Genomic DNA, 12,500 nt, shown 5'->3' on the forward strand with positions numbered 1-12,500 from the left:
CGTCTTATTATTATTATTACTGTTATTATTATTATTATTATTATTATTATTATTATTATTATTATTAGTAGTAGTAGTAGTAGTAGTAGTAGTAGTAGTAGTAGTAGTAGTAGTAGTAGTAGTAGTTGTTGTTATTGTTGTTGTTGTTGTTGTTGTTGGTATAGAAAACGTAAAATAAGAAAACGTCAATATTTTTAAGGATTCACAATTTTTTTTATTCTCTCTTCTCAATTATAAATTTCTCTTCTGTTCTCTTATTCATATCCTTTTTATCTCCTTTTCTCCATTTCCCAGCATCTCTCCACGCCACCGAGAGAGAGAGAGAGAGAGAGAGAGAGAGAGAGAGAGAGAGAGAGAGAGAGAGAGAGAGAGAGAGAGAGAGAGAGAGAGCACTGACCCCGGACGAATCCATTTTGAGTTTTAGGGGAACACTTTCTCACTGCTGACAACAAAAACACTTATATACAAAAAAACAGGATGCGTTGTATTTGTGTATGTTGTATTGCAGTTACTTTATTGATTTATGTATAAGTTGAACGTATTAAGTAACTGGGTGAGTGAATAATAAGTGAATAAATACGAAATAAGTAAGAGAGGATTCTCCCTTCAAATAATTTAGATTTCCTCGTATTTAAAATCTATTAATTCTTAACTAAACACTCTGGGCGTTAAATAAACTCAGAAAATAGCATGAAAAATATATAAAAACATTAATATTAGTTTAGAAAGGCAAAAGAATAAGGAATTCCCTTGAAATAAATTTGTATATTAGTGGTTTCAAATATAAACTGACTAAAGAGACGAATGAAAAATGAAATAGGTAGATAAGCATTCAAGTAACCTTTAAAATAACAAGAACACAACAAAAGATACGAAAATTAATTAGGAGATGACAAATAAGGAAAAAATTGATAAAGGATAACGAAATCTATATAAACTAGAAAAATAAACAAAATAAAGGCAGAAAACAATAAAATAAATTCCTAAATGATTAATAAAATAAAAGAAACATGCCAAAATTACTTAAAAGATGAGAAAAGGAAAAATATTAATGAACATTAACAAAATTTATATAAACAGCGGAAATCAGAGGAAATAAACGATATAAAGGAACAAAAAAAATAAATAAATTCTAAAATGATAAATAAATTAAGCTAAACACGCAGAAAACCATGAAAAGAAGAGAAAAACACGTGTCATTAAATTTTAAATAAAATACGGAAATAAACGAAACAGAGGAACAAAACAATAAAATAAATTCCTAAATAAGCAATGAAACAAGAAAATATGCAGAAAACCAATCAAAAGACGAGGAAAACGAATAAAAGAATATATATCTATTTTAAGGACGCCAGCTTGTCATGCCGTCTTCTTACATCTTCATTTACATCCACAAATAAACCAAAAAAACCCTTGCAATATAGTTTTAAATACCCAAAAACACACCCTACACCAAAAAAATATAGAGAAATATACGGAAAACCTCAAAAACCCAAGAAAACACCCAAAAAAATGTAATCTTCAAGCATCAAGATCAAGATCAAGACCATCCCTATATATACCCGCCATTTTAGATGCTCGCCCACTCTCTCGCAAGCCATGGAAGGAAAAGGTCGCGCTTCAGCATCGCTCCCTTATTTCGCCTTAAAACTCCTTAAATATCCAACTTAAAGGTTAGTAAATGGTCTGAAGTGAAGGTTATAAGTGTGTTAAGTGAGATATAAGTGTTAGGGTTCGGTATTTATTGTTATTTAAGTGTTTTTTTTTAAGTAATCGGATTTCTGCTAGAAATTCAAGTTTTACGTAAGATTTTATTTAATTTGTGTGTTTTTTAAGTAGGTTTTTTTGGTTATTTTGTGATTTTTTGGTTGGTTTTGTTTATTTTAATATACCACGTGGTCGGCTCTCTCTCTCTCTCTCTCTCTCTCTCTCTCTCTCTCTCTCTCTCTCTCTCTCTCTCTCTCTCTCTCTCTCTCTTTTCCCCATTCATATTGTTTCTTATTTCTTCTACTAACGGCAGAGACATACATACATACACACACACAGACCACGTGGCTCATCTTTACCCCCCCCTCATCCCCTGTTACAGCCCCTGCCCGCCCCTAATGGCGTGGCAGGGGTTTCTCGGACAGGGTAGAACAAGGCGCCCAGATTAACTCATGCACGCCTTCATTTGGCCGTGTTGTGAACCTGTCCTGGGCTATAGAGAGAGAGAGAGAGAGAGTGTGTGTGTGTGTGTGTGATAGGAAGGCTTGGAAGGGGAAGGTTTGTAGAGAGAGAGAGAGAGAGAGAGAGAGGTATCTTTAATTTACATGTCAGAAAAGGGCTTTGTAAGAATTCTCTCTCTCTCTCTCTCTCTCTCTCTCTCTCTCTCTCTCTCTCTCTCTCTCTCTCTCTCTCTCTCTCTCTCTCTGTGACTTCAACACTTACAGGGGAGTTTAAATAATCGTATCCGGCAAGGTAATTCTTGACTCAATCACACGAAGGTACATGTAACATCCTTATATAACTACAAATAATTACCAGTCATTTATATATAATAGTGATTGCATTTTAACTAATTATTATTTTATTGTATTTTCAGATGTGGTCCTGGAGATCCACGTGGCTAAATAATTCCTAAATAAGTGGAAGGAGAGGAGGAACAGGGTGACAGGGAGGCTGGGGGAGCAGGTGGCAGGGAGGCTGGGAGGAACAGGGTGACAGAGAGGCTGGGAGAACATGACAGGGAGGCTGAGAAGAACAGGGTGACAGGGAGGCTGAGAAGAGCAGGGTGACAGGGAGGCTGAGAGGAACAGGGTGACAGAGGCTGGGAGAACATGACAGGGAGGCTGAGAAGAACAGGGTGACAGGGAGGCTGAGAGGAACAGGGTGACAAGAGAGGCTGGGAGGAACAGGGTGACAAGAGAGGCTGGGAGAACATGACAGAGGAGTCTTAAGAGGAACAGGGTGACAAAGAGGCTGGGAGAACATGACAGGGAGGCTGAGAAGAACAGGGTGACAGGGAGGCTGAGAAGAACAGGGTGACAGGGAGGCTGAGAAGAACAGGGTGACAGAGGCTGGGAGGAACAGGGTGACAGTGAAGGAGCACCTCATTGGACGACAGACAGGTAAATATTTTTGTGTATTGCTGTTTTGAATTATATATATTTATTTATTTGTTTATTTATTTATTTATTTATTTATTTATTACATGCAGTACATCAAACTCATCAGAACATAGTTAAATTCACTTAAAACACCAATAAACATCAAAACAGACATAAAAAACACTTGAAAAACTGCAAAATTTTACCCAAGCACCACAAAAAAGTCAAAACACACTCAAAACACCCAAACACACTCAAAACTCACCTAAACACACCAGAAACACACTCAAAACACACCAGAAACACACCCAAACACTCAAAACACACCAATATACACCCAAACACACCAAAATACACCCAAACACACTCAAAACACACCCAAACACACTCAAAACACACCAATATACACCCAAAAACACTCAAAACACACCCAAACACACTCAAAACACACCAATATACACCAATATACACCCAAACACCTCCAAACACACTCAACACCCCAATTCATGATGACTTTCTTATCCCGAAACTGATTTTGAACTGACAGACCTTTAGTTACGGATCTCTGAGGCAATGAGTGTCTGTACGTGTGTGTGTGTGTGTGTGTGTGTGTGTCTAATGTGTTGTGTTGTGTTGCAGGGATGGGGAGATGAAGGGGAAGGAAGAGGAGGACAAGGAAGAATATGAAAGGAGGAAGAGAAGAGAGAGAGGAGTGGTTTAGAAGAAGAGGAAGAAGACGAGGAGGAGGAGGATAAGGAAGAATGTGAAAGAAGAGGAAGAGAGGAGTGTGTTTGGAAGAAGAGGAGGACAAGGAAGAATATGAAAGAGGAGGAAGAGAAGAGAGAGAGGAGTGATTTGGAAGAAGAGGAAGACGAGGAGGAGGAGGATAAGGAAGAATGTGAAAGAAGAGGAAGAGAGGAGTGTGTTTGGAAGAAGAGGAAGAAGACAAGGAGGAGAGGAAGAGGAAGAAGATGAGGAGGAGGAGCAAAATTGAACTGGTAAGGATATAATTTGAATATTTTTATTTTATTTTTTTCGTTCATCTCTCTCTCTCTCTCTCTCTCTCTCTCTCTCTCTCTCTCTCTCTCTCTCTCTCTCTCTCTCTCTCTCTCTCTCTCTCTCATCCATCCATCTATTCTTTATTAAATTACCTACGCTACCACCACCATCACCACCTTCGTCTCCCATCACCAATCACTCTTTATAACTCTATCTCTTACTACCACCACCACCACCACCACTGTCACCCGTCACCCAGGCCTACTAGGATGATTTTTTTCGGATGAGTCGCTGAAGATTGGCGTCACTAATCACTGCTGTAGATAATTTGAGATCTGATTAGGCCTATAGGAAATTGGATATGTTTGTTTGTTTGTCTAATTTAAATTTTTGTGTGTCTAATTAATTGTTTTTTGTAATTCTCTCTCTCTCTCTCTCTCTCTCTCTCTCTCTCTCTCTCTCTCTCTCTCTCTCTCTCTCTCTCTCTCTCTCTCTCAGATTGACTCAGCAATGGAAGGAAGAGAGAAAATAGAGTTATTTCACTTTTAAAAGACTGGTAAGTTTATTATTGTTTTTATTGTTATTATTATTATTATTATATTATTATTATTATTGTTGTTGTCTTATTCCTCTTGTCCTTCTCTCTATTTCCTCCTCTCCCTTCCTTCCTTCCTTCCTTCCTTCCTTCCTTCCTTTTTGTATTTAGATATTACTCTAGTCACACACACACACACACACACACACACACACACACACACACACACACACACACACACACACACACACAGCACGTTAAACAGACATGGTGTGTGTAATTCTTGATCACTGTGTTAGAAATCGTGCCAGATCAAGGAACACTTACAGTAATGTGTGTGTGTGCGCGTGTACTGATGGCGCACACATGAATTGCTGTACGTACATTGTGTGTGTGTGTGTAGAGAGAGAGAGAGAGAGTTGATGTTTCTTTAATTGGTTTTAGTTATTTGAGATAAATGACTTTAGAAATTTGAAAGAAAGAGAAATAGCTTTAATAATCTGAGAGAGAGAGAGAGAGAGAGAGAGAGAGAGAGAGAGAGTTGATGTTTCTTTAATTGGTTTTAGTTATTTGAGAGAAATGACATTAAAAATTAGAAAGAAAGAGAAATAAGAGAAATAGTTTTAATAATCTGAGAGAGAGAGAGAGAGAGAGAGAGAGATCTTTACCACTCAAGCACTGATTCCCAAACCTTTCCTCCACAGCTGAAGAAAATATGAACCTCGTTAACCTGGCCGCCATTTACAAGTGAATTATGTGCTGTACAGGTGAGTTGAAGCCTTTACATGTTAATTAATCATTTATACAGGTTAATTAAGGCTGTATAAATTAATTAAGAGATATTTCAGGTTAATTAAGAGTATACAGTTAATTCTATAGGTATTTTAAAAGTTAATTAAGTTAATTAAGAGATTTTACAGGTTAATTAAGACTGCACAGTTAATTCTACAGATTAAATTATAAGACTAGGGATTAATTAAACATTTGTACAGGTAAATTAAGTAGTTATTCTGTCTAATTAGTGACGTACAGGTGTGGGGATGAGCAGATGACGAGTCAGAATACAGGTGAGGGTGTGGGGGCGGGGGGGCAGTGCTGCGTTCTGTGGCAGCCCCTCCCAACCCACACCTGTCACCTGTATGCAGCTGATCTAAGAGGCATTTGTCTGAACACCTAGTTGATAAAGGGTTGGCTTTGTTTGTTTGTTTGTTTATTTATTTATTTATTTATTTATTTATTTATTTATTTATTTATTTATTTATTTATTTATTTATTGGTTTTATTAATTTTATTCTCTCTCTTCCAGTTTGTGTGTCAGAAAGAGGAGAGGACACACAGAGGAAGGCCATAAGGAAGAGGAGGAGGAGGAAGAGGAAGAAGAGGTGCGTTTAAAATAATAATATCTTAATCTAGTGTGTGTATGTATGTATGTATCAAATTATCCATCTATATATTCAATTTCTCTCTCTCTCTCTCTCTCTCTCTCTCTCTCTCTCTCTCTCTCTCTCTACCAGTTTGTTTGTTTGTTTGTTTGTTAAAATGATGTGATATATCTTACCTACATTATTTGAGATCCATGATACACTACTTAATCTGATACAAGACACACACACGTACACACAAACAAACACTGCTGGCAAGATAATTAATGTTTTTCTTCTCTTTCAGTTACTGGTGTGTCTGTCTGTCTGTCTGTCTGTCTGAAGAGGAGGAGGAGGAGGATGAAGAGGTGAAGGAAATGAAGGAAGAAGAGAAAAGGAAGAAACACAAAAGGAGGAGGAAGAAGAAGAGAAGAGGGGAAGGAGGAGGAGGAGGAGGAGGGACACGAGGAACAAGAGGAGGAGGGACATGAGAAAGAAGAGGAGGAGGAGGAGGGACACAAGGAAGAAGAGGAAGAGGAGGAGGAGGAGGGACACAAGGAAGAAGAGAGGAAGGAGGAAGAGGAAGACCCAAATTTAGTCTATTTTATTTATTTAATGTGTCTGTCTGTCTGTTTGTCATCGAAAATAAATAAAACTATCATTATTTTTTCATCTTTAATTTTTATTCCATTAAAAGAACTACACTTACTCATTAATAGTAATAGTAATAGCAGCAGTAGTAGTAGTAGTAGTAGTATAGAGGTAGGGAGAGGAACATGACCAATAGAAGAGATGATAGTAATAGTACCAGGATAGTACAAGCAGCTGGACTAGATAAATAGTAATAAGCAGGGATAGTAGTAAGAATTAAAGAGATGACTATTAGTAGTAGTAGTAGGAACGATTGAAATAGTAGTAGTAGTAGTAAGAATTAAAGGAGACTTAGCAGTAGTAGTAGTAAAGACGAGATTGAAATAGTAGTAATAGCCGATAGTGGATTATACAAGATAGTAATAGTGAAGATAATAAATGAGGTAGTGAAGGTGAGAAAATAGTAATAGTAGTAGTAGTAGTAGTAAGAATAGTTTACCAGCTAATAATACAAAAACGAGTATATAAATCGAAATAATAATAATAATAATAATAATAATACGTTTTCTTTGATGCTCCCGTGAACTCTTACAGAAAACGAGGCTCTTTGTTTACAAGGAGGAGGAGGAGGAGGAGGAGGAAGACGTGACCTTGGAGGAGGAGGAGGAGGATGGATGAATATTGTGTTGAAGGCGCCGTAAGATAACTGCTCTCTCTCTCTCTCTCTCTCTCTCTCTCTCTCTCTCTCTCTGTGTGTGTGTGTGTGTGTGTGTGTTGGTATTCAATTATGTGTGTGTACTACTGAAACACACACACACACACACACATACACACATACACACACACACACACAAGGACAGATACGTACAGCAAGGACCGCGTGTGTGTCTGTCTGTGTGTGTGTGTGTCCCTGAGTTATCCTGTCCTTGTCTACGAGGCGACACACACACACACACACACACACACACACGCCCATACACACAATCTCTCTCTCTCTCTCTCTCTCTCTCTCTCTCTCTCTCTCTCTCTCTCTCTCTCTGCAACAAGAAATAGTAGTAGCAGTAGTAGTAGTAGTGGTAGTAGTAGTAGTTATTGTTGTGGTGGTGGTAGTAGTCGTAGTAGTAGTAGTAGTAGTAGTAGTAGTAGTAGTAGTAGTAGTAGTAGTAGTAATAGAAGGAGGAAGAGGAGGAATGTTGGAAGGAAGAATGGACTCGCCCAAACCTTGTTTTCTCCCCTATAACAAAATTAAATACAATAAAATAGATAAAAATAGCATAAATAAAATCTTTCATTACTATTCCTATTGAAAAAACGAAGGAAAAATAAGAGAAAATGAATAAATGCGACATAGAAATAGACAAACTGATAAAACACAAGAGAAAAACAAAAATAAACAATGAAAACCTGGATATCCACCAAAATTCCGTGTAAGAAATCCAGCCAATCACTAAGCGGCATTCCTCTTGAGGGGGCGGGGCTTAACATGTAAACAAACATGAAAACCTGAATAAATCCACATATATTCCGCTAATCCCGACCAATCAGAGCGTCGCATCTTACTCCAAACATTGCGTCATACTAGTAGCCAATCAGATTGCAGTATTATACTACAAGGAGCATGGCTACTCCATTGATAAATATTCTATTATTTTGTGAATTAGACGACCAATTAGCGATAGAAGATAAGAAATGAGAGGAAATAGGCGGAAATGAAGGGAGAGAAGGGGGAAAATGAGAAAAAGCGGTTAAAATGAAGAGGAAGAGTTGAAATTCTCTCTCTCTCTCTCTCTCTCTCTCTCTCTCTCTCTCTCTCTCTCTCTCTCTCTCTCTCTCTCTCTCTCTTGGGCGCATCCATTCTCTCTCACAGGGGAGTCAATATTCTCTCTCTCTCTCTCTCTCTCTCTCTCTCTCTCTCTCTCTCTCTCTCTCTCTCTCTCTCACGTATATTGTAGGGAGAAATTATATAAACTCCAATATCTGAGACTGAGATGAGAGAGAGAGAGAGAGAGAGAGAGAGAGAGAGAGAGAGAGAGAGAGAGAGAGAGAGAGAGAGAGAGAGAGGACCATCACAGGGGTTAGGAATGGACGCGTCTTGAGAGAGAGAGAGAGAGAGAGAGAGAGAGAGAGAGAGAGAGAGAGAGAGAGAGAGAGAGAGAGAGAGAGAGAGAGAGAGAGAGATTTTCTCCCCATCCTTAGCCTTGACATTCCTCCTTCTACTTTCTCTCTCTCTCTCTCTCTCTCTCTCTCTCTCTCTCTCTCTCTCTCTCTCTCTCTCTCTCTCTCTCTCTCTGAAAATTAAAGCAAAAGAGAGAATTTTCATCCCCTTCTAAACACTTACTGAGAGAGAGAGAGAGAGAGAGAGAGAGAGAGAGAGAGAGAGAGAGAGAGAGAGAGAGAGAGAGAAAGTGAAACCGGGGAAGTGAGAAAGAGAAAGTGAAAGGCACGTCAAGGAGAGAGGGAGAGGAAGAGAGAGTGAGAGATGAAGGGAGAGAGGAGGAGAAATGGGAGAGAGAGAGGGAGAGAAAGCTGGTGGAGGTAAAGTTTTCTCTCTTTCTCTAACGGTGAAGGGTGAAGGAAAGTGAGAGAGAGAGAGAGAGAGAGAGAGAGAGAGAGAGAGAGAGAGAGAGAGAGAGAGAGAGAGAGAGAGAGAGAGAGAGAGGATATGAAAATTATAATAGATTAGTTTCTTCTTCTTCTTCTTCTTCTTCTTCTTCTTCTTCTTCTTCTTCTTCTTCTTCTCGTCCTCCTCCTCCTCCTCCTCCTTCCTTCATTTTCTTTCTCTCATAGTAGTAGTAGTAGTAGTAGTAGTAGTAGTAGTAGTAGTAGTAGTAGTAGTAGTAGTAGTAGTAGTAGTAGTAGTAATGATGATGATGGTGATTAAAAAGAAGAAGAAGAAGAAGAAGAAGAAGAAGAAGAAGAAGAAGAAGAAGAAGAAGAGGAGGAGGAGGATAACGAAAAAGAAGAGGAGGAAAAAGAACAACAACAACAACAAACAACACAAACAAACAAACAAACAAACAATAATAATAATAATAATAATAATAATAATAATAATAATAATAATAATAATAATAATAATAACCCTTTTCATTTTGCTAGCCTAACTGTCCCCGTGATTAAAAGCCGAACCACTGTGTACAATATTCAGTGTTGTTTACAAGCCTTCAGATCACCAGACAGTTACAATATCACGTCATATGTTCAATGTACTAATTTCCTTCACTTTTTTCTATATATTTCTTCTAAAACATTAAATAAAGTTCATATGTTTACAAGATTCATTAATTTTACGAGTGATTTTAATGAACACATTGAGACACACCTCCCCTTTTGCTGGAGTGGACTTGCCTTATAGAGAGAGAGAGAGAGAGAGAGAGAGAGAGAGAGAGAGAGAGAGAGAGAGAGATGCTGGTGGTGGTATAGAGAGCAGAGAGTAGTAGTAGTAGTAGTAGTAGTAGTAGTAGTAGTAGTAGTAGTAGTAGTAGTAGTAGTAGTAGTAGTAGTAGTAGTAGTAGTAAACAACAGCATTAATAATAATAATAATAATAATAATAATAATAATAATAGTAATAATAATAATAATAATAACAATATAATTATCTCTCTCTCTCTCTCTCTCTCTCTCTCTCTCTCTCTCTCTCTCTCTCTCTCTCTCACACACACACACACACACACACACACACAAGGGGGCGGGACTAAACACAATCCTAGCTCACTGATTGGTTCTCGTTCTACAGTCTCTTTCCTCTCGACCTATCAGATTCACTCTAGCCAGTCGGGGTCACGAGGGCAACCAATCAACGCTCAGGACGTGAAAAGTGACCACTGCTCTCTCTCTCTCTGAAGGAAAACGAGTATAGAGGAGGAGGAGGAGGAGGAGGAGGAGGAAGGAAGAGTCTATTCTGGGAAGGAGAGGGGAGGATACTTCTCTCCATAATTAATAGTAGTAGTAGTAGTAGTAGTAGTAGTAGTAGTAGTAGTAGTAGTAGTAGTAGTAGTAGTAGTAGTAGTAGTTGTAGTAGTAGAAGTAGTAATAGTAGTACAAGAAATAATAATAAGAGAAAGAAAAAGGAGAAACGGAGAGAGAGAGAGAGAGAGAGAGAGAGAGAGAGAGAGAGAGAGAGAGAGAGAGAGAGAGAGAGAGAGAGAGTATGAATAACCGAGGACTGACTCTCTCTCTCTCTCTCTCTCTCTCTCTCTCTCTCTCTCTCTCTCTCTCTCTCTCTCTCTGTGACCTTCATCTCCTCCTCCTCCTCCTCCTCCAGTCTTCCTCAAGGTCTTCCAGAGGGTCTTCCAGATTTCCAGGAGGAGGAGGAGGAGGAGGAGGAGGAGGAGGAGGAGGAGGAGGAGGAGGGGAAGATGATTCAGGGATTTTTATATGAGAGAGAGAGAGAGAGAGAGAGAGAGAGAGAGAGAGAGAGAGAGAGAGAGAGAGAGAGAGAGAGAGAGAGAGAGAGAGAGAGAGAGAGAGAGAGAGAGAGAGAGAGAGAGAGAGAGAGAGAGAGAGAGAGAGAGAGAGAGAGAGAGAGCGTTTAGGTCATTCATTCTCTCTCTCTCTCTCTCTCTCTCTCTCTCTCTCTCTCTCTCTCTCTCTCTCTCTCTCTCTCTCTCTCTCTTTAAAGCAAGGTAGAGAAAGAAAACGGATTTTATAGACAAACTCTCCCAAAATATAAAGGTGATAGTAGTAGTAGTAGTAGTAGTAGTAGTAGTAGTAGTAGTAGTAGTAGTAGCAGGAGGAGGAGGAGGAGGAGGAAGACGAGAAATTTGAGTAGCAGTAGTAATAGTGGTAGTAGTAATAGTGGTGGTGGTGGTAGTAGTAGTAGTAGTAGTAGTAGTAGTAGTAGTAGTAGTAGTAGTAGTAGTAGCAGGAGGAGGAGGAGGAGGAGGAAGACGAGAAATTTGAGTAGCAGTAGTAATAGTGGTAGTAGTAATAGTGGTGGTAGTAGTAGTAGTAGTAGTAGTAGTAGTAGTAGTAGTAGTAGTAGTAGTAGTAGAGGGTGTGGATGAGTAAGACTGATATTAATAGTGAAGATCAGTGACAAGGAAGGAAACAAATAATAATACAATAATTCTCTCTCTCTCTCTCTCTCTCTCTCTCTCTCTCTCTCTCTCTCTCTCTCTCTCTCTCTCTCTCTCACAGTGACAAAGACGAGTAATTAATCAAACATACATGAACCTAAGCTTAATCTTGCCTATTCATCAATAACTCGTTAAAAAAGAAAAAAAAATCTTCCCTACCTGTTATTTCTCAACCTAATCTAAGCTTACGTATCTAAACTTAACGTAATCTAATTTAACTATGAATATTCCGTTAATAAAAGGAAATAAACTTGAGATTATAACTGATTGGCATGTAATTTTTCACCTAGCCTCACTAAACTTAACGTAATCTAATTTAATCATGACTACTTCGTTAATTAAAGAAAATACTATTATAACTTGTTTAAATCGTCTTCATGTTCTCTTTGTGATCTTCTCGCACGCAACACTCGTCATGGCGCGGCACAACACAGTGTTTACGCATAAAAATTAAGGAATATCGAGTCATTTCGTCAAATCTTGCAAAATTCCTACGTACTGACAGGTAACCCGCTCTCTCTCTCTCTCTCTCTCTCTCTCTGAAGTAAACAAACCACAACAAACTTTATTTTTCTCTATTTCTCTTCTTATTTTCTTCACCACCAACACAGCACAGGGAGGGGAAGTATTAGGCTACCATTAGACAACACCAGGAACACGTGATAGTTGATATTAACAGAGATATTTGGCGAAATAAATGGACTGGTACTCACACCTGTCACTCAGCCGCCAACACGAGCCGTAAATGTCGAGATGAATTTGTTATTGTTATTTTTTTGTTTATTTTCCTTTCTACTGTGATTTTTAAGTTGCATTACGTTGTTGTTAATTATTTTTATTGTTTTT

At 38.4% G+C, this 12,500-nt stretch overlaps 2 long non-coding RNA genes across 9 annotated transcripts; one reads left to right on the forward strand and one right to left on the reverse strand.

The window, feature by feature from the left end:
• The first annotated feature begins 1,564 nt into the window (after positions 1 to 1,564).
• Positions 1,565 to 6,650, forward strand: LOC135097738 (uncharacterized). 8 transcript variants are annotated; one of them, XR_010266105.1, is made up of 9 exons: positions 1,565 to 1,673; positions 2,585 to 2,758; positions 2,831 to 2,910; positions 3,081 to 3,110; positions 3,729 to 4,087; positions 4,587 to 4,644; positions 5,328 to 5,390; positions 5,930 to 6,005; positions 6,292 to 6,650. It is a non-coding gene; the product is annotated as an uncharacterized LOC135097738 (long non-coding RNA). The 8 variants fall into 8 exon arrangements; XR_010266106.1 differs by having other exon boundaries at positions 2,831 to 2,883; XR_010266107.1 differs by having other exon boundaries at positions 2,585 to 2,732; positions 2,785 to 2,883.
• On the reverse strand, positions 5,271 to 6,296 carry LOC135097739 (uncharacterized). Its single transcript, XR_010266108.1, has 2 exons — positions 6,135 to 6,296; positions 5,271 to 6,100 (listed from the first exon to the last, which is right to left on the reverse strand). It is a non-coding gene; the product is annotated as an uncharacterized LOC135097739 (long non-coding RNA).
• Positions 6,651 to 12,500: the final 5,850 nt, after the last annotated feature.

Source organism: Scylla paramamosain, unplaced genomic scaffold, assembly GCF_035594125.1.
Source record: "Scylla paramamosain isolate STU-SP2022 unplaced genomic scaffold, ASM3559412v1 Contig31, whole genome shotgun sequence".
Taxonomy (NCBI): Eukaryota; Metazoa; Arthropoda; class Malacostraca; order Decapoda; family Portunidae; genus Scylla; species Scylla paramamosain.